This window comes from Dromiciops gliroides, chromosome 3 (assembly GCF_019393635.1).
Source record: "Dromiciops gliroides isolate mDroGli1 chromosome 3, mDroGli1.pri, whole genome shotgun sequence".
Taxonomy (NCBI): Eukaryota; Metazoa; Chordata; class Mammalia; order Microbiotheria; family Microbiotheriidae; genus Dromiciops; species Dromiciops gliroides.
The window spans coordinates 263,335,661-263,355,923 of NC_057863.1; the positions used below are offsets into that span (position 1 = coordinate 263,335,661).

At 38.3% G+C, this 20,263-nt stretch overlaps 2 pseudogenes; one reads left to right on the top strand and one right to left on the bottom strand.

Annotated features, from left to right (window-relative positions):
- Window positions 1-419: 419 nt before the first annotated feature.
- Window positions 420-1,575, bottom strand: LOC122751333 (annotated as a pseudogene).
- A 4,833-nt stretch (window positions 1,576-6,408) lies between these two features.
- Window positions 6,409-7,074, top strand: LOC122745574 (annotated as a pseudogene).
- Window positions 7,075-20,263: the final 13,189 nt, after the last annotated feature.

Sequence of the window (20,263 nt, forward strand, 5' to 3'; positions counted from 1 at the left end):
GTACCTGAGTTCAAATCTGGCCTCAGACACTTGACACTTACTAGCTGTGTGACCCTGGGCAAGTCACTTAACCCCCATTGCCCCACAAAAGAGAGAGAGAGAGAGAGAGAGAGAGAGAGAGAGAGAGAGAGAGAGAGAGAGAAGAAAAAGAGAAAAAGCTACAAAATAAATTTAGAAGAAAAACTAGGTATTGCTAAGTAGCTTTCAACTATCAATACCCAAGTTCCTGACTTTTAAATAAATTTTCCAGAGACAGGTTAGACATTATTTTAGTTACAGTCCAATTCTTTCTATTCCCCTTTCTTACCCCTAAATCTAAAATACACTGTTAGGAGATGATTATAATGTCTCATGGGCAGAAATGTATAGATACAATTACAGATGTACTTGTATTCTTGAACATGTGGCTGATGACATCTTTAAACTTCAGTTATGGTGGACTGTCCCGCAGGTCTTCAAGACCTGACACTGGTACTCACTGCTCCACCTCCTGCTGCAGGTCTATCAGCTGCTGTCTGATTTACATTTGGAACCAAATATCTCTGCGGAGTTAAAGATAAGTATTGTGCAATGTAAGCAGATACTTCCTCACTATCACTACTAGCAGCTGATTATGTTTCCTCAGTGGAGGCATCTGGTGCTGGTACCCTGCCTGAAGAAAGTAATTCATGGTCTTCCTCTCCCTCTCCCCTGTGACTCCTTTCAGCTGTGCTGTCTCCACTGATTAGCAAATGAGCAAAAGAGTCCTATAGAGAAGTGATGCACGCATCAGCTGAACGTGGGGATGTTAACTGGCCATCTAGTAAAGTTAAAAGTCTGACAGAGGGGGCAGATAGATGGCGCAGTGGATAGAGCACTGGCCTTGGAGTCAGGAGTACCTGAGTTCAAATCCGCCCTCAGACACTTAACGCTCACTAGCTGTGTGACGCTGGGCAAGTCACTTAACCCCAATTGCCTCACTAAAAAACAAACAAGCAAGTCTAACAGAAGTACATGCTAGAGGCAGCTTTCCATCTGTGGAGCTCTCCCTTGCTAAGTTAACCACATTGGAGTCACAGTGCAGCCTAAGTCCACCCACTCCCTTCTTTGGTGGACATATTATATCCCATTTACTTTTCCTACACCATCCATGTTTCTTTCTCCTGTACTGAACCATGTTTTCAAGATTATCAACATAAAGAAGTCCAGAAATTAAAATTTCAGTGCTCTTTTTACCTTTGGAGAAAGCATCTTCCATCTCCCTGCTGGTGCATTCATCATACTGCCACGATCCATTACTTCCTTCATGACACCAGGCATATTCTCCATTGCTTCTGCTTGCTGCTTTTAGTTCCTCTGGGGATAACAAGGTTGGCTTGTTAAGAAAGTCTTCAGGAATCTCCTGTTGACAGAACACACATGCCTTTCCAAACCATGAAACTCCTTTACAGAATACATGCTTACAAGGAAGACTGATTGGATAAACACATGTTTTCAGACAGAGGCACATTGAGGGACAGTAAGAGAAAGTTCAGCAGTGGAACAGGACTTATTTGCCTTCCTGTTTGTGGGAAGCATGTTTATTGTGTGATCCATCCTCAGTCAGGAATTAAACCCAAGTTCTGACACATAATGTTTATGTAATCCTGGAAAAGTTGTAATCTCTTAATGCCCAACTTTTTAAGACTGTAAAATACATTGGGAGAGGTACTTTCCTCACTGGGAGCTCCCAATACTTATATTTCTATTATAGATCCCACTGATATATATTATAAGAATAAAACATCCTCTTCACAGGAGTTAGTCAAGTTAAAGTACTTTCCCCCCTCACTATTGGTTTATTCTTTGTTGCAAAGGGAGACCCTACTTGCATTCATTTCTGTAAACTAGCATTATTGACTTTATATCACCAGTTAACTTTAATATGACAATGTTGTCATTATATTAAAGCTCTAAAAAACTTCAGGGTATTTCTTCTGGGTCATCACTATGGCCACTTCACAGTCTTTTTTCTACAGCCAACAACCCCATAGCATGGAGCCTATGGATACTTGATAGATATTTTAATGAGGTTATGGATTAAGAGTCACCTTAGCTCCTCCTCATTTCTTCCTTACTGGGAGATGGGAATGGTCCTCAGATGATAGGATAAATCTGAAGACATAGGTATTGTCTATGAGAACTTTGATTTTGAATCAACTTGATTTTTTTTTTTTTTTTGCGGGGCAATGGGGATTAAGTGACTTGCCAAGGGTCACACAGCTAGTAAGTGTCAAGTGTCTGAGGCCGGATTTGAACTCAGGTACTCCTGAATCCAGGGCCAGTGCTTTATCCACTGCGACACCTAGCTGCCCCTGAATCAACTTGAATTTGAGTTAAGTGGGTGGTGGGTGAGGTTCTAGAAGTAGAGAAACAAGGGTAGAGATTCAATTCACAAAAGAACTGAGTGCCTAGTGAAATTAATTATAAGACAATAGCTTGACCTTTAGGCATATCTCTCAGGAATGTAGCTGAAGAGTAGAGTTACAAAGGTAAGGAGTTTGGACTTAGACTGTTTGTCAGAGTATTAAATTCACATGTCAGCTTGATTAGTTCTTTTTTTTTTAAACGGGGCAATGAGGATTAAGTGACTTGCTCAGGGTCACACAGCTAGTCAAGTGTCTGAGGTCTGATTTGAACTCAGGTCCTCCTGAATCCAGGGCTGGTGCTTTATCCACTGTGCCACCTAGCTGCCACCCCCCATGATTAATTCTTAAAAATAGAATTAAAATCAATTTTCAATATTATACCTGGTGGAGGAGGCTAAAGGGGTTAACAGATAACCTATCACTAGTAGCTAAAAGGGGTTAACAGATAACCCAAGATTAATAGTACATAAAAGGAGTTAACAGAGAAACTAAGGTTTGTGTTCTTACAGTAACCATGAGGGTTCAGTCTCTACCAACCCTCAAAATGTTTATGTTCTTATAAGGATAAAGGATACACATAACCACTCAACTCTACCATCATTCAAGGTCATAGAGGGAATTTAGTTTGACAGAGGGCATAGGAATGATTCTCATTGAAATGAATTATCTTGCTATGACTCTTAAGGGAATGTCCCCATAAGCTGAAGAAGACAATTATTCCAGGAATATACTTATTTTAACTAGTTGTTCTCTAGAAAAATAAATTTTGGGAAATCAGTCAATCACAAAAATAATATTTAAGTTCTTCTCTAGACTCAATCTTTGTTTTTTCACTTAAGCATAAGGAGAAAAGGGAAATGGCAACAATCCTAACATCTACTACAATTAATATAACTATACTTAGGGAGGAAGCTATAGTGAATAAGAATATAATTACTTTAAATTAAAACTAGATACGTGATAATTTGGTGTTCTGCTTACTACAATCTTAACATATTTGAAAGTGAAATGATTCATCTTTACTCACATGTTTTTCCTATTGAGCAAATTCTAATAAGTAAGGTTTTTGACCTATGAACTTTTGTTTTCTTTCCTGCAGAGTCTACGGGAAAAATGAACAGATCTTATGAAAAGAAACTGAAAAGAACTGCCAAACTAGGGAATACTAGGCAATAAGAAAATGACTAGAAATACTCACAAGTTCACAAAGCAAACACTGTTTATATTTTTAATTGTACATTCTAATACCTTTTAGGGCAACTAGGTAGCAGTGAATCCAGAGCCTCAGACCTGGACTTAGGAAGACTCACTCCCCGCCCCCACCCCGCCCCTCGTATTCAAATCCAGCCTCAGACACTTACTAGCTCTATGAACCTGGGCAAGTCACTTAATCCTATTTGTCTCAGTTTCCTCATCTGTAAAATGAGCTGGAGAAGGAAATGGCAAATTACTCCAGTATCTTTGCCAAGGAAACCCCAAATAAAGTCATGGAGAGTCAGACAGGAATGAAAAACGACTGAACAACAACAAATACCTTTTAAGGAAAAAATGTCATCCTTCTCTAGCTTGAGAGGTTTTATGAGAGCCACTGAAGGACTCTTCATCTGTTTACATATGTCTTTATTTGCTTTGGGTATGCTGTCAATTTCATGCTGTTTAGGCTTTTAGGTTTACTAAAGTATAGAAGTGGTTTTACTTAAATCAAGCATCCTCAAATCATAAACCTAGAAGAAGACATGAGAAGAGACTGAACCCCTGCCAAATCTTCTTTACTTATTCATTATTTCACATCTTAATATATGATACAATCTGTATAACACAATAATCCATAAATTCACTAGAATTTAACAGTTTTTTTAATCAGAGAGGCAACTAAATGGATTGATGATACAAAGCAACAGTTCAAATACTAATTCTCAGATATTTTACTGTCCATCATTTTTGTTTGTTTTTTTTAGTGAGGCAACTGGGGTTAAGTGACTTGCCCAGGGTCACACAGCTAGTAAGTGTTAAATGTCTGGGGTCAGATTTGAACGCATGTACTCCTGAATCCAGGGCTGGTGCTCTATCCATGTCCACCATTTTTACAAGGCTAAAGAAGTAAATTAAAATAGAATATCCATTCAATTATTTGGATATTTCAATACACAAATATTTGGGACTGTAAGGACAGTGGTCCAGCAATGCCAGTTTATCTGCTATTATTTGCACACAACACTCCATTTTCTATGTCCATGTTTTTGCATTGACTGTCCCTTATATCTGTAAGGCTCTCCTTTTTTTACCTTTTCTTCTTCTTCTTCTTCTTCTTTTTTTTTTTTGGCGGGGCAATGAGGGTTAAGTGACTTGCCCAGGGTCACGCAGCTAGTAAGTGTCAAGTGTCTGAGGTCAGATTTGAACTCAGGTCCTCCTGAATCCAGGGCCGGTGCCCCATCCACTTCACCACCTAGCTGCCCCCTATCTTTTCTTCTTGATATCACTGACTTCTTTCAAGACTCAGTTCAAACACCATTTTCTGGAAGAGGCTTTTCCTGGTTCCCCAAGCCACTTGAGCTTTCCCGGCAAGTTACCTTCCTTCTGCTTTGTCACATAGCTGGTAAGTGTCTGAGGTTAAAGTTGAACTTGGAAAGATGAGTCTTCCTGACTTCAGGTCTAGGATTCTATTCACTGTACCACCTAGCTGTCAAGAATGTATATACACTTATATATAATAGGCCTTAAGATTCACTAAACCTCATAGATCATTTTCCTTATTCATTTTCATCCTAGGTCCCAAGTCAAGCAAGTGGTATATTTTGCTATTCCCTTTTCATTTTCTTTTTTTTGTTTGTTTTGCTATTCCCTTTTAAATTGTTGAAATTGTAACATTTCTATCATTAATCAATTAGGTCTGGACTCCCACTCCAGTTTATTGAATATGATGATGACTATTAACTAGAGAATCCTCTTTTTCCAAAATTGTTCTCCTCTCTTAATATATACCATATACCAGAGTCAACAGCTATACGTTTACTAACTGCACAATAAATAATCTAAATAATAAACCAAAATCTAAACAATTATTTGTAATGTACCAATTGAGAGAAAGATCATATCCAAAGTTATTTTTAGCCATTATTACAATAGCTGACCTCAATTCTGGAAGCCAAGGCCCAATATTCAGTTCTCTCAAGATACCAAAGTAAAGTCTCTTCTCAACAATTCTCTTCATGTTTCTTCTCAAGAAAGTACAAATTCAGTTCTCTCAGGAAATAAGTTCTCTTAATCCTTTCCTTCTGGTTTCTTCTATTTTCCTCAAACCTTCATACTGAAAAGTCTTTCCATATTGAGACAAATTCTGTCACCTCAGATATTCTTCAAAGAATGACAATTAAGCTATAATTATATACATACATCATTCCATCACTTCTTTTATAGTTTTGACCATTTTTACATCAGTGGTTTTCCCACTACCTTTTCCTCTTTCCCTCCCAGAAAACTATCCCATGTAACAAATAGTATTATTTTAACACAAAAAAGAAGAAAAAATAGTATAACTGATAAATATATTGAAAAAGTTTGAAAATATGTGCAATGTACAGTACTTGTAGATCTCCCACCTCTGCGAAAGTGTAGAGTGGAAATGCATGCTTATATTTATTCTTTTGAGGCATGCTCTTTTTTATGAGTTTGCATCGTTCACTTGATTTTAAAAATTCGTTTTGCTATATATAATGTGTGTGTTTGGCTTTGCTTACTTACCAATGCATCAGTTTGTGTAGATCTTTCTGCACTTCTCTGAATTCAACACAATCATCCTTTCTTAACACAATTTATTTAGCCATTCCATAATCTAAAGGTATCTGCTTTGTTTCCAATTCTTTACTATCACAAAAAGTGCTTCTGGAAGAGCTGAAGCAGTGACAGACCATCTGGAAAAAAACTCATCTGGATCCTCCAGAGTAGTCACTGGTCCAATCTGGCAAACTCTCCACTTCCCGCTGCTGCTGGTAACAGCATCATCACCTGGCCTCCACTCTCAATGAGCCAGACACAGTGGACTGGGAAGGGAATTGATGTGCTCTGGGAGACTGCAGCTATGGTGGGTTTTTATTCTCAGTCTGTTGAGCATTCAGGGCTGTGTAAGCTAAAGGAGGTTGCAAGTTTTCTACATGGCCCTTCCAGAGGCACTCACAGAGCACTAGGAACACCACTGGTTCCCAGAAAAGCCACTGCCTCCAAATCAACCATAAGATGGACCCCATCATCAGCAAGGGAGCCAGGAAGATGGGACTTCACCTGCCCTAGCTCCACCATCTTACTTCCATTGAGTTGACCCTTTGGGTAGACCCCTATGAAGTATCCTACTGGACCCAGACAATGGATCAATTTGTGTCCTCTGTGAGGCAGAATCCACCCTATTTCTTTTTTTAAATTTTAAATTAATTAATTAATTAATTAATTAAATTTTTTTAGTGAGGCAATTGGGGTTAAGTGACTTGCCCAGGGTCACACAGCTAGCAAGTGTTAAGTGTCTGAGGCCGGATTTGAACTCAGGTACTCCTGACTCCAGGGCCGGTGCTCTATCCACTGCACCATGTAGCTGCCCCTTACCCACCCTATTTCTTAAGGACCCTTTTTCAAGAACTAAATTATGCTGGATCAGAGCAGCCCCTCAAAGAATTATATGATGGTGGACTCTAGTTAAGACCCCCTGCTACTGCTCCAGGGTATTTATTCATTCAACTGTGACAACAGACTATTGCATATTTCAATTATATATATTTATATATATATATGTATATATGTATGCATACACACATGTACAAATAAAGTTATTTGTATATTATATACAATTATAAATGTCCATATATTACACACATACATGTATACCCACACAGGTGTATATACACATGTGCAGACATGTACATACATGTACATACATGTGTGTATGTGTGTGTATATATATATATATACATATATATATATATATTGTGTGTGTGTGTAAGAGAGAGAGAGAGAGCAATTTTTTTTAAAGGAAAAAAATATCCTTAGTAGGAGCCACTTGGAAGTGGCCTCCTATGGTACCTTTGAAGAGAAATGTTGTTAGCCTCAGTGTCTTGAAACCAGTATGTGCCAATGGAAGGGGTAGCACTTTAGGGGTATGGGCCTGGTAGGATGTAATGGTGGGGTTGTGGGTATAGAGTAGGAGCCTGGTCAGCACTCCAGGATAATGAAAACATGTATGGTAAGCAATTGTGAATGAGAAAGATCATGATGTACCCTGGGTTGGAGAAGGGCATAAGAGAGTTTCAATTTATAGCTTCCATACCTACAGCCAGGGTTTCAGCATCTGATCTTCTTTTGCTAAGGGGCATTCAATACTAAACTTTTGAAATACTATGTTGCCTACCTTTTCTTTCTTTTATTCTTTTCTTCTCTTTATTTTCCCCTCTGATTAGATCATGGGTAGAGAATAAAAGGACAAGTTTCCTTATTCCTCCTGCCTCAGTCAACTTTTCTTAAAACTAAGAAATTGTCCTCATCATACCCTCAGGATACTGAAGATTTTGACATCCCAGCTGTGACTTGTAAAGCTTTGAGGATTTTATTTTCACTTATATTTTGGATGATGGAGAGTCAGGAATAGAAGGGTAGGGAAACCTGCACAAAATCTTCATCTTTCTTTCTTTCTTTCTTTCTTTCTTTCTTTCTTTCTTTCTTTCTTTCTTTCTTTCTTTCTTTCTTTCTTTCTTGCGGGGCAATGAGGATTAAGTGACTTGCGCAGAGTCACACAGCTAGTAAATGTCAAGTGCCTGAGGCTGGATTTGAACTCAGGTCCTCCTGAATCCAGGACTGGTGCTTTATCCACTGGGCCACCTAGATGCCCCCTTCATGTTGCTTTATATTGCTCTTTTTACAGGTATGTGTGTGTATGTATACAGAATTGTCTGGGGGTGGTTTGTAATGGAGAGCTGGGCCTGAAGACTTATCAATGGGGAATGATCTTTGAACTGGCAGCCCTGTCTGTTGCCCTGTTTAGGGAACCACACAGAAGTCCCTTTGAGAGGTGACATCAAAAGCTACAGGAAACTTCAAATCTCTCCACGACAATCTTCTTTTCACTATGTTATGGTTTTTTGGTGAGGCAATTGGGGTTAAGTGACTTGCCCAGGGTCACACAGCTAGTAAGTGTCAAGGGTCTGAGGCTGGATTTGAACTCAGGTCCTCCTTAATCCAGGGCCAGTGCTCTATGCACTGCGCCACGTAGCTGCCCCGACAGTCTTCTTTTCAAAGTACAATTCTCTCTTTCTCTCCCCCTCCTTGTTCTTGGGCTGTCACAGATCCACCCCCATCCTTTTAGGACAAAAGTTCTCAATCCTTGTGCAATATGGCCTCCTGTATCTCAGAGCGTCCTGGTGGAGGAACGCTTCTCTGACCTTCTTGGTGGCATTCGTGAAGAATCTCAATCCTTGAGGCCCTCTGGGCTCCATTTGGGTTAGTTTGTTTTGAATGCACCTCTTGCCTGAGTCCCAATTTCTACAGACCTTGGTATTGTTTTTAGGTTGCCTCTAAAAACAAACCCTTGGGCATTTATTTCTCCTTGGCATTGAGTGCCTGGTGGTGGAAGAGGGGTGTCTTTTTCTAAATGTGACTGCAATCTGTTAATAGAGTTGTGCAATATTTACTGTTCTTGGTTGGGGAGAAACAGAAAACTGCTGTACTGGAAAGGAATATCCCTTCCCCCTCTTTTCCACTCCACCCTGTTACTTTGTGGGAGTAAAGGGCAGGGGTTGAGAAGACTTCAGGTATCCCTCATCAGAACAAACTGGTAAGGACATAGCTGGAACATATGGTCAGCTTAGTTAAGCTTCCATTGCTAGTGCTAAGTAAAGAATTCCTCTCCCCTCTCCACCCTCCTGTGGAAGTCTCTCCCCATCTTCCCTCTCTGGATTCCTCAAGCTGCTCTATTCTCTGACTCATAAGGTGCTAATAACCAAGTACTCTCCCTATTCTTTCATTCTAGTCCTGTCCCCTTTATAACTGTAACAAATTTTATGCCAGCTCCTAGACCCTGGTTTGAGTTTTAAATTCATTTTAAAGTTAATTCTTGCTCTATTGAGAGGGTGTTGATTCCTTGACCTGTGGGATGGATTAAAAAAAAAACAAACCCCAAACAAACAAACAAAAAAACCCCAAACAAACAAAACAGCTGTGAATCATTATGGAATATGTTTTTGCCTCTGACTGTACACAGGACCCTGCTATTTTAGATGCAGCCTCATGGTCTCTCTCTCTCTCTCTCTCTCTCTCTCTCTCTCTCTCTCTCTCTCTCTCTCTCTTTTTGAGGCAATTGGGGTTAAGTGACTTGCCCAGGGTCACGCAGCTAGTAAGTGTCAAGTGTCTGAGGCCAGATTTGAACTCAGGTACTCTTGACTCCAGGGCCGGTGCTCTATCCACTGTGCCACCTAGCTGCCCCCAGCCTCATGGTCTCTTAATCTTTTCTCTCTTTTCTTCCTTAATATTTACTTTTGAAAAACAAGATCTCAGAGCTGAACTTTTGAGCAGGACTCACTCTTGGACACTTTTGTTACTTTAATAAAAATGTAGCTGCTGAAAAAAAACCCCAAAAGTGCTACTATAAATATTTTGTTGTATTATGGTGATTTTCTTCTTATCAATGGTGTGTTTGAGTGTAAACCCAGGAATAGAACCCATGGGTCAAAAAGTATGGGCATTTTAGCCACTTTATTTGTATAATCCCAAATGACTTTACAAAATGGTTATACTGATTCACAACTCTACTAACAATGCATTAATAGATCTATCTTCCCATAACCCAATCAACATTGACTATTGCCATCTTTTATCATCTTTGTCCATTTTTAGGGTATAAGGATAAACCTCAGGATTATTTCAATGTGCATTTTCTTATCATTAGTCATTTGGAACACCCTTTAATATGATTGTTAATAATTTGCCATCCTTCTGTCAATAACTGTGTTTGTTGTTGTTTTTAAAATTTTACCAGACATTAATTTTTTTTCAAATTACACGTAAAGATAGTTTTCGGCATTCACTTTTGTAAGATTTTGAGTTCCAAATTTTTCTCCCACCTTCCCTTCCTTCTCCCCTCCCGAAACCAGCTAACAATCTGATAGAGGTTATACATTACAATCATGTTAAACATATTTCCACATTAGTCATGTTATAAGAGAAGAGTCAGAACAAAAGGAAAAAAACAAAGAAACAACAACAACAAAAAAGCAACAACAAATGTGAAAATAGTATGCTTCAATCTGCATTTAGACTCCATAGTTCTTTTTTTCTGTATGTGGAAAGCATTTTCTTTCAAGAGTCTTTTGGAATTGTCTTGGATAATTGTATTGCTGAGAAGACCTAAGTCTATCACAGTTGATCATCACACAATGTTGTTGATACTGTGTACAATGTTCTCTTGGTTCTGCTCTTTTCACTTAGCATAATAACTTTCTGTTCTTTTCCATAGACTGCTTGTCTATTGGGAAATGACTTTTGATCATTAATATTTGTCAATAAAAATTCCAATATATGTAAATGTTTTAAACATCTCAGATACTAAACTTTCATTAGAGAAATTTGATCCAAAGATTTCCCCCATTCACTGATTTCCTTCTTACCCTAGGCAATTTAATTTTGTTTGTGCAAAAGCTTTACAGATTCATTTAATGAAAATTATCAATTTGATTTTTTGTAATTGCCTCTATCCAACTATGCCGGTGAGCTCCTGGTCTGTGCCAATGGTGGGTACCTATGGAAGAAGATGTGGGGCTCTCTCCTATATCTTGGGCATGAGGCTCCAGGGGAGAGGTATGCCTTTGAGGTCCATTCTAAGGGGAAGAGCAAGGATTTTCTGCCTCTTAGATCTGGGAACCCTTCCTACTTGGTAGCCTATGTGAAGATCTGTCTCTGTTCTTCTCACATTGTGGTTCTATGACTGAGTTTCCTAAAATTTAAGAGGGACAGAAAGCTCCCTGTTGGATTATACCACACTAATTTTTTTTGTGGGGCAATGAGGGTTAAGTGACTTGCCCAGGGTCACACAGCTAGTAAGTGTCAAGTGTCTGAGGCTGGATTTGAACTCAGGTCCTCCTGAATCCAAGGCCAGTGCTTTATCCACTGAGTCACCTAGCTGCCCCCATACCACACTCTAGACCACAAAGTCTCTATGGAAGGTAGCCTAGTTCCTTTTGTATGTTATCTAAGCCCTTTTTTCCTTCCCCTCCATTTGGGATGCTGGCCCAGACTTCCAAAAGGCATGGTGCTACACAGATACTTATTTCACAGTAAGAAGGCTGATGTGGTAGAAGACATTAATCAGATCTCTGGAAGATCTTGAGCACAGAGGAGGGAGATTCTCAGAGAGAACTGAGTGCCCAGGCAATGCAAGATCCTCTTTCTTGCTCTTAGCTTCTTCTCGTCCTATCCATACCTGTGAGATGCTTTTGTTCTATTTTTAATATTAAGATCTTTAATATTATGATTGCAAATCAGTTTAGCATGTCTTGTGGAATATAGCATAAGATAGTCATCTAAGCCTAATTTCTGCCAAACTATTTTCAAGCTTACCCAACAGGTTTTTTTTTTGTAATCAAATAAGGAGTTCTTAAGTAATTTGTTTTCCAGATTATTAAACAATGGGTTATTGAGTTCCATTGCTTCCAATTTGTCCTTGTTTCACCTGTTCTATTGATCTCTCTCTTTCTCTCTCTCTCTCTGTGTATGTGTGTATGTCAACAAATGCCAGATGATTTTTTTATAATATAATTTGAGGTATGGAAGTGTTATTCCCCTTTTATGCCTAACTTGATATTCAAGACACTTAATTTTTCCAAATCAATATTGTTATTTTATTGAGTTCTATAAAGCATGTCTTTGATAATTTGATTCTTACAGCATTAAAATTATCAATTAAATTTAGTACTATTGTTATCTTTATTATGTTAGAACAGCCCAATCATGAGTACTGAATATTCCTCAGCTATTTGTTATTCTTTTAAAAAATTAATTTTAAGTTCCAAATTCCGTTCTTTCACCCCCTCTACCACCCATTGAGAAAGCAAGAAATATGATACCCATTATACATAAGAAGTTATGCAAAACATATTTTCACTTTAGCAATGTTGCAAAAATAAAAGAAGCAAAAAAATAAAGTGAAAGAAAAAATATGCTTCAATCTGTACTCAGAGTCCATCAGTTCTCTCTGTGGAGTTAGATAGCATTTTCTATCATGAGCTCTTTGGAATTATCCTGGATCATTAAAGTGATCAGAGTAGCTAAGTCTTTTGCAGTTGATTATTGATACAATATTGCTGTCACTGTGTATAATATTCTCCTAGTTCTGTTCATTTTACTTTGTATAAACTCATATAAATCTTTCCAGTTATTTTCTGGTTATCCCTTTATCATTTCTTATAGCACAATAGCATTTTATCACAATCATATACCACAACTTGTTCAGTCATTCTTCAGTTGATGAACTTCTATTCCTTGCCACTACAAAAAGAACTGAAATATTTTTATATATACCAGTCTCCTTTTCCTTTGAACATTTTGGAGTATAGACCCAGTTGCAATATTGCTAGGTCAAAGGGTATACATAGGCTTGTTTGTTTGTTTGCAGGGCAATGAGGGTTCAGTGACTTGCCCAGGGTCACACAGCTAGTAAGTGTCAAGTATCTGAAGCCGGATTTGAACTCAGGTCCTTCTGAGTCCAGGGCTGGTGCTTTGTTCACTAGGGTACACATAGTTTTATAGTCCTTTGGGCATAGTTCCAAATTGTTCTCCAGAATGGTTGGACCAATTCACACCCCATCAACAGTGCATTAATGTACTGATTTTTCCACCTTCCCCTCCAGCATTTTCATTTTCCTTTTCTGTTGTGATAGATGTGAGGTTTTACCTGGAGTTGTTTTCATTTGATTTCTTCAATATTTGGTGATTTAGAACATTTCTTCATATGACAACTGATAATTGATTTCTTCTTCTGAAACTGATTATTCATATCTTTTGATAACTTACCATTTGGGGAATGGCTCTTATTTTTTTTTATAAATTTGGCTCAATTCCCTATATATTTGATAAATGAGACCTTTATCAGATAAACTTTCTGTAAACATTTCACCTGCTTTCCTTGGCTACATAGTTTTTTTCTCCAAAAACTTTAAAATTTAATGTAATCAAAATTATATACTTCTATATATTGTGTACCTAATCTGTTCACTTGATCAATTGCTCTATTTCTTATGCAATACCAGATTATTCTGATGAGGCACACTTTGTAGTATAGTTTGAGATCTGGTAGTTCTGGGCTACCTTCCTTCACTTTCCCCCCTTTGATTCCCTTCATGTTCTTTACCTTTTGTTCTCCCAAATGTTTGCTATTATTATTTTCCAGTTCTATAAAATAATTCTTTGGTGGTTTTACTGGTATGGCACTGAACAAGTAAATTAAGTATTATTAATTATTTTACTAAGTTGGGTTGCCTACCCATGAGCAATTAATATTTCTCTAATTGTTTAGATCTGTCTGAGTGAAAATTTGTAATTGTGTTCTTATAAATCCTTTGTTTCTTGGCAGGTAGACCCCAGTGTTTTATATTGTCTGAAATTATTTTCAATGGAATTTATTTTTCTATCTCTTCCTGTTGAGTTTTGCCAATAATTTATAGAAATACTGATGAATTATGTGGGTTTATTTTTATATCCTGAAACATTTCTTAAGTTGTTAATTGTTTCAACTAAGTGTAATATCATATAATCTGCAAAAAGTGATAGTTTTGTTGCCTATTTTTATTCCTTCAATTTATTTTTCTTGTCTCATTGTTATAGCTAGAATTTCCAGTAAAATATTGAATGATAATCATGAGAATGGTCATCCTTGCTTCACACTTGATGTTATTGGAAAGGTTTCTTGTTTATACCCGTTACAAATAATGCTTGTTTTTGGTTTTAGATAGATATTACTCATTGTTTTAAGAAACGCTTTATTTATTCCTATGTTTTCTAATTTTTTAAAAAATGGGAGTAGATGCTTTATTTTGTCAAAATCTTTTTCTGCATCTATTGATATAATCATGGGATTTTTGTTGTTTTTGTTATTGCTATCATCAGTTGTGCTTATAGTTTGACTAATATTGAAGCAGTCCTACATTAGTAGTATAAATCCAATTAGGTCGTAGTGTATGAATTTTGTGATATATTACTGTTGTCTCCTGGCTAGAATTTTATTTGAAAATTTTATATCAATATTCATTGATAAAATTGGTATATATTTTTCTTTCTCTGTTTTTGTTTTCCCTGATTTAGGTATCAAAACCATATTTTGAAAAAGGAATTTGATAGGACTCCAACTTTTTATCAAATAGTTTACGTAGTATTGGAATTCTTTAAATGTTTAGTAGAATCCACTTGTGAATCTATCTGGTCCTGGAGACTTTTTTTTTCTTAGGGAGTTCATTTATGATTTGATCAATGTCTTTTTCTGAGATAGGGTTACTTAAGTATCCTATTTCCTTTGTTGTAAATTTGGGCATATTATATATTTTAAAAATAAATATTTATCTATTGCATTTAGACACATTTTATTGGCATATAGTTGGGTTAAATAGCTCTTAATTACATTAATTTCATCTTCATTGGTGGTATATTCACTCTTTTCATTGTTGATACTAATAATTGGTTTTTTCAAATAAAATTAAACAATGGTTTGTCTATTTTATTATTTTTTCATAAAACCAGCTCCAGTTTTATTTATTAATCCAATAGTTTTTTTTTAATTTTCAGCTCATCAACTCTGATTTTCAGGATTTCTATTTTGGTGTTTAATTGGGAATTTAAAATTTTTCTTTTTCTAGTTTTTTTTTTTTGGTGGTATGCCTACCCTGAGGTTGAAATATGAAAAAATGTACAAAAACTTCAGTAAAGATGATTCCACTGACCATTGGTACAGGGAATATGCACATGTTTGTAGACATCACAAAATCCAGTAGCCCTGAAAGACAAACAGCTCTTGTTGAGAGAGAATTCAGCTCATATCACATCCAAATAGCAGCCCTGGGTGAAATAAGGCTGGCAAATGAAGGCCAGCTTACTGAAATCAGAGCTGGATATACATTTTTCTGGAGTGGCTGCAGTGATGGGGAGTGTGATGAAGTTAGCATAGGCTTTGCAATCAAAACTCATCTACTCAGCAAGCTTGTATGCCTACCAAAAGGAGTAAATGACAGACTCATGACAATGCAATTGCCACTTTCAGTAAAGCACTACACCACCCTCATCAGTGTGTATGCTCCCACCATAATGAATCCTGATGAGGCCAAAGAAAAATTTTATGATGGCCTGGAGACCCTCATCATCAATGTGCCAAAAGATGAGAAGCTTATAATTCTGGATTACTTTAATGCAAGAGTAAACACAGGGGGCAGCTAGGTGGCGCAGTGGATAGAGCACCAGCCCTGAAGTCAGGAGGACCTGAGTTCAAATCTGGCCTCAGACACTTAACAATTACTAGCTGTGTGACCCTGGGCAAGTCACTTAACCCCCAATTGCCTCACCAAAAAAAAAAAAAAAAGAGTAAACACAGAAATGGCAAGGAGTCCTTGAGAGGAATGGAATCAGAAACAGAAACAGCATTGGTCACTGACTACTGAAGACTTGTGCATCTCATGACCTTTTCATCATCAACACTGTCTTCTGTTTACCTAAATGCAATAAAACTTTTTGGATGTTCCCTCGCAGAAAACATTGGCATTTAATAGACTATATTATTGTAAGAAGAAGAGACAGATGGAGTGTGAGAGTGATGAAGGTGATGTATGGCACAGAACGCTGGACTGACCATAGGCATCCTCTCTGAGCTAAATGTTCACAACTCAACAAAACTTGAGGTCCCAGGGAAAGACAAGTACTAGAAGACATAATGTCAACAAATTAGAACACTTCTCTGAATGTGAACAGCTTGTTCCTATCTTGGAGGAAAAGTTGGTTAACAACAGTGGAGTAAAAAAGGAGTGAGCAGCTTTCAGAGATTTGGTGTACAGCACTGCATTTACTCATCTGTGTCAGAACATTTGCAAACATCAAGATTGTTTTGATGAAAATGATGGAGAAATCCAACAGCTGCTAAACAAAAAACAAGAACTCAACAGGGGTTACCAGCAAAATAGTTCATCTGACTCTAAGAAAGCACTTTAACTCCATCAAAAGCAAAGTGCTAGTGAAGCTTAGAGAAATGCAGGATTCTTAGCTCAGTAAGAAGGCAGATGATATTCAGTTTTACACTGATAGTAACAATCCACAATGCTTTTATGATGCCTTGAAGGCTATTTATAGGGCAAAGACTGGTGGCTCATCTCAACTACTCAGTGCTGATGGAGCCACACTGATTAGTGATGAGGATGTGATCCTGGAGAGGTATACTGAATACTTCCATAGTATTCTCAACAGATCATTATCAATCAATGCTGAAGCCATTGACCATATGTCTCAGGTAGAAGTCAACCCCCCTCTAGATGAATTTCCTTTTTTTTTTTTTTTTTTTTTTGGTGAGGCAGTGAGGGTTAAGTGACTTGCCTAGGGTCACACAGCTAGTAAGTGTCAAGTGTCTGAGGCTGGATTTGAACTCAGGACCTCCTGAATCCAGGGCCGGCACTTTTATCCACTGGGCCACCTAGCTGCCCCTCAAGATGAATTTCCAACTGGAGAAAAGGTTTTGAATGTCATTAGGTTCTTCTTAGGTGGCAAAGAGCCTGGTGCTGACTCTATTTCAGCTGAGATTTATAAGGGAGGAGGCCCACTGCTCATACAAAAGCTGACTGAAAGTTTCCAGGTTATATGGCAAGAGGAGGTTATCTCTCAGGAGTTCAAGGATGCCTTCCTTGTCCTTCTCTATAATAGACAAAGATGGGGCAGCTAGGTGGCGCAGTGGATAGAGCACCGGCCCTGGAGTCAGGAGTACCTGAGTTCAAATCCGGCCTCAGACACTTAACACACACTTACTAGCTGTGTGACCCTGGGCAAGTCACTTAACCCCAATTGCCTCACTAAAAAAAAAATAATAATAATATAATAGACAAAGATTGTCCTGTGACAATCACAGGGGTCTGTGTGTGTGTGTGTGTATGTCTGTCTGTCTGTCTGTCTATCTGTTTCAGTCATTGCTGGCAAGATTCTTGCCAGAATCCTACTTAATAGGCTGATCCCACACCTGAAAGATAGTTATCCACCTTAGAGTCAGTGTAGTTTTAGAAAGGGCCAAATCAATGTTGGGTTTGCTGCCTGACAACTCCATAAGAAATGCCAGGAGCAGAACAGAGATTTGAATACAATGTTCATCGATCTGACCAAGGCTTGTGCTTTTGTTAGTTATAAGGGCTTGTGAAACATCATGGCAAAATTTTGTTACCCAGAGAAGTTCATCAGTGTTATATGTCAGTTTCATGATGGCAGGCTTGCATGGGTCATGGATAATGGACAATGATCTTGTACTTTCCCAGTTATCAAATAGAGTGAAGCAAGGCTGTGTGCTTGCTCCCATGCTTTTTTTTTTTTTTTTTTTTTTTTTTAGGGCAATGGGGTTTAAGTGACTTGCCCAGGGTCACACAGCTAGTAAGTGTCTGAGGCTGGGTTTGAACTCAGGTCCACCTGAATCCAAGGCTAGTGCCTTATCCACTGCGCCACCTAGCTGCCCCCTCCCATGCTTTTTAAGATGATGTTTTCAACAATGTTGTCAGAAGCCTTCAAAGAGGAAGAAAACAGCATCAGGGTCAGTTACCACACTAATGGTAAACTATTTAACTTTAAAAGGCTACAAGCCAAGACTAAAGTGGAGGGAGAATTGGTGCTCAAATCTTTGTTCACAGATGATTGTGCACTCAATGCAGTCACTGAAGCTGAGATGCAACAAAATAGGGATCAATTCTCTACCACTTGTGCTAATTTTGGCCTAACAATTAATACAAAGAAAATGTGGGTTTTCCACCAGAAAAAAGCCCCACATCATTTATACATGGAAGCATTGGTTACCTCAAATGGAGAAATTTTGAATACAGTGGCTAAGTTCACTTACCTTGGCAGTATATTGTCCTATAGACAATGAGTTGGACACAAGCATTGTCAGAACTAGCTTAGCATTTGGCAGGCTCTGAAGGAAAGTGTGGGAGAGAAGAGGTATTAGGCTGCCTACCAAACTGAAGGTCTATAGAACTGTTATGCTGACTTCATTGTTGTATGCCTATGAAACAATGCCAGGAAACTGAATCCCTTCCATTTGAATTGTCTTAGGGAGATTCTGAAGATCACTTGGTAAGATAATGTACCAGACACTGAGCTCCTTTCTTGAACCATACTCCCAAGCATTCAAACTCTTCTATGGAGCCTGCAACTCCAGAGGGTTGGCCACATTGTTCATATTCCAAATGTATATTTGCCTAAAAGACTATTTTACAAAGAACTCACACAAGGCAGGTGCTCACATAGTGGTCAGAAGTGATACAAGTACATTTGAAGTCTTTCTGAAGAATTTTGGAGTCAGCTGTGAGACATGGGAGACACTGGCACAGGACAATCTAGCATGGCATGCCACATGAAAGAAGATGCTATGCTCTATGAGTGAAGCAGAATTGCAGTAGCTCAAAAGAAATATGAGATGCTCAAATTTAGACATCTCCACTCCAAATGTTCATGTGTACTATTTGTGTCTGAACTATGGTAGAATCTTCCAAGTTCATATTGGTCTGATCAGTCAGTCTGACACACTGTACCTTGATTCCAACATAATGATGTCATTTTGGTCCTCTTCAAGATAACAACCAATCAGCCAATTTTTTGTGCCTCTTCTATCAAGCTTTTAATTTTTAAAATATGATTTTCTTGTGTTCCTCTCATATATTTTCTCATTTTCCCCCTACTACTCTTATCTCTTTCTTTAACTCTTACAGAAATTCTTGTTTGATTTGTGTCCAATTAGCATTTTTTTGAGACTTTGGCTGTAGTTGTTTTCAAAATTGTTGTCTTTTGAATTTGTGTCTTAGTCTTCCCTGCCACCATGGTAGCTTTTTATGTCAAGTTCTTCTTGTTGTTGTTGTTATTGTTTTCCTCCTTTTCTGGTCTATTTCTTAACTTTGGCCTGTATGTTAAATTTGGGCTCTGATAACCTGGGGGTAGGGAGGTACTGTCTGAAGCTTTAGTTTTTTTTGTGCTTCTATTTTCAACATTAGTTCTAGGGGGGTGTGCAAGTTTTTAGTGTTTCCGTAGTTGTGTGATCCAGGGAGAGATGTAGCCACTGTTCTCCTAATTTGCATTCTGGTATTTACCCATCAAGGATCCTTGCTTTCCTAAAGCTACAAGTGCTACTGCTCCTCTTGATCCTATGACTGTGACCAGGTCTCCTGTTCCACTTCAGCTGAATGCATTGGAACTCTTCTCTGTCTTGGAACTGTGATCAATGCCCTTGCTCTCTTGTAACTGACTACAAGCACTCCTCTCTACCCTGGAAGTAGGACCTAGAAATGTGTATAGGTCAATCAACACCAGCTGCACCCGGTGCCAGCAAAGGATCCCCTGTAATCACTTTCTGACCAATGATCCAAACATCTCACTGTTTCTGGGCTGAGAGCTCCCAAATCTATTGCTGCCACTGTTACTTTTTGTTTGGTTTTTGGTTTTTGGTGAGGCAATTGAGGTTAAGTGACTTGCCCAGGGTCACACAGCTAATTAAGTGTCAAGTGTCTGAGGCTGGATTTGAACTCAGGTCCTCCTGAATCCAAGGCCTGTGCTTTATCCACTGTGCCACCTAGCTGCCCCAATTGCTGCCACTGTTACAGCCACTTCTAAGGCCTGCTGCTGGTGTTATCACG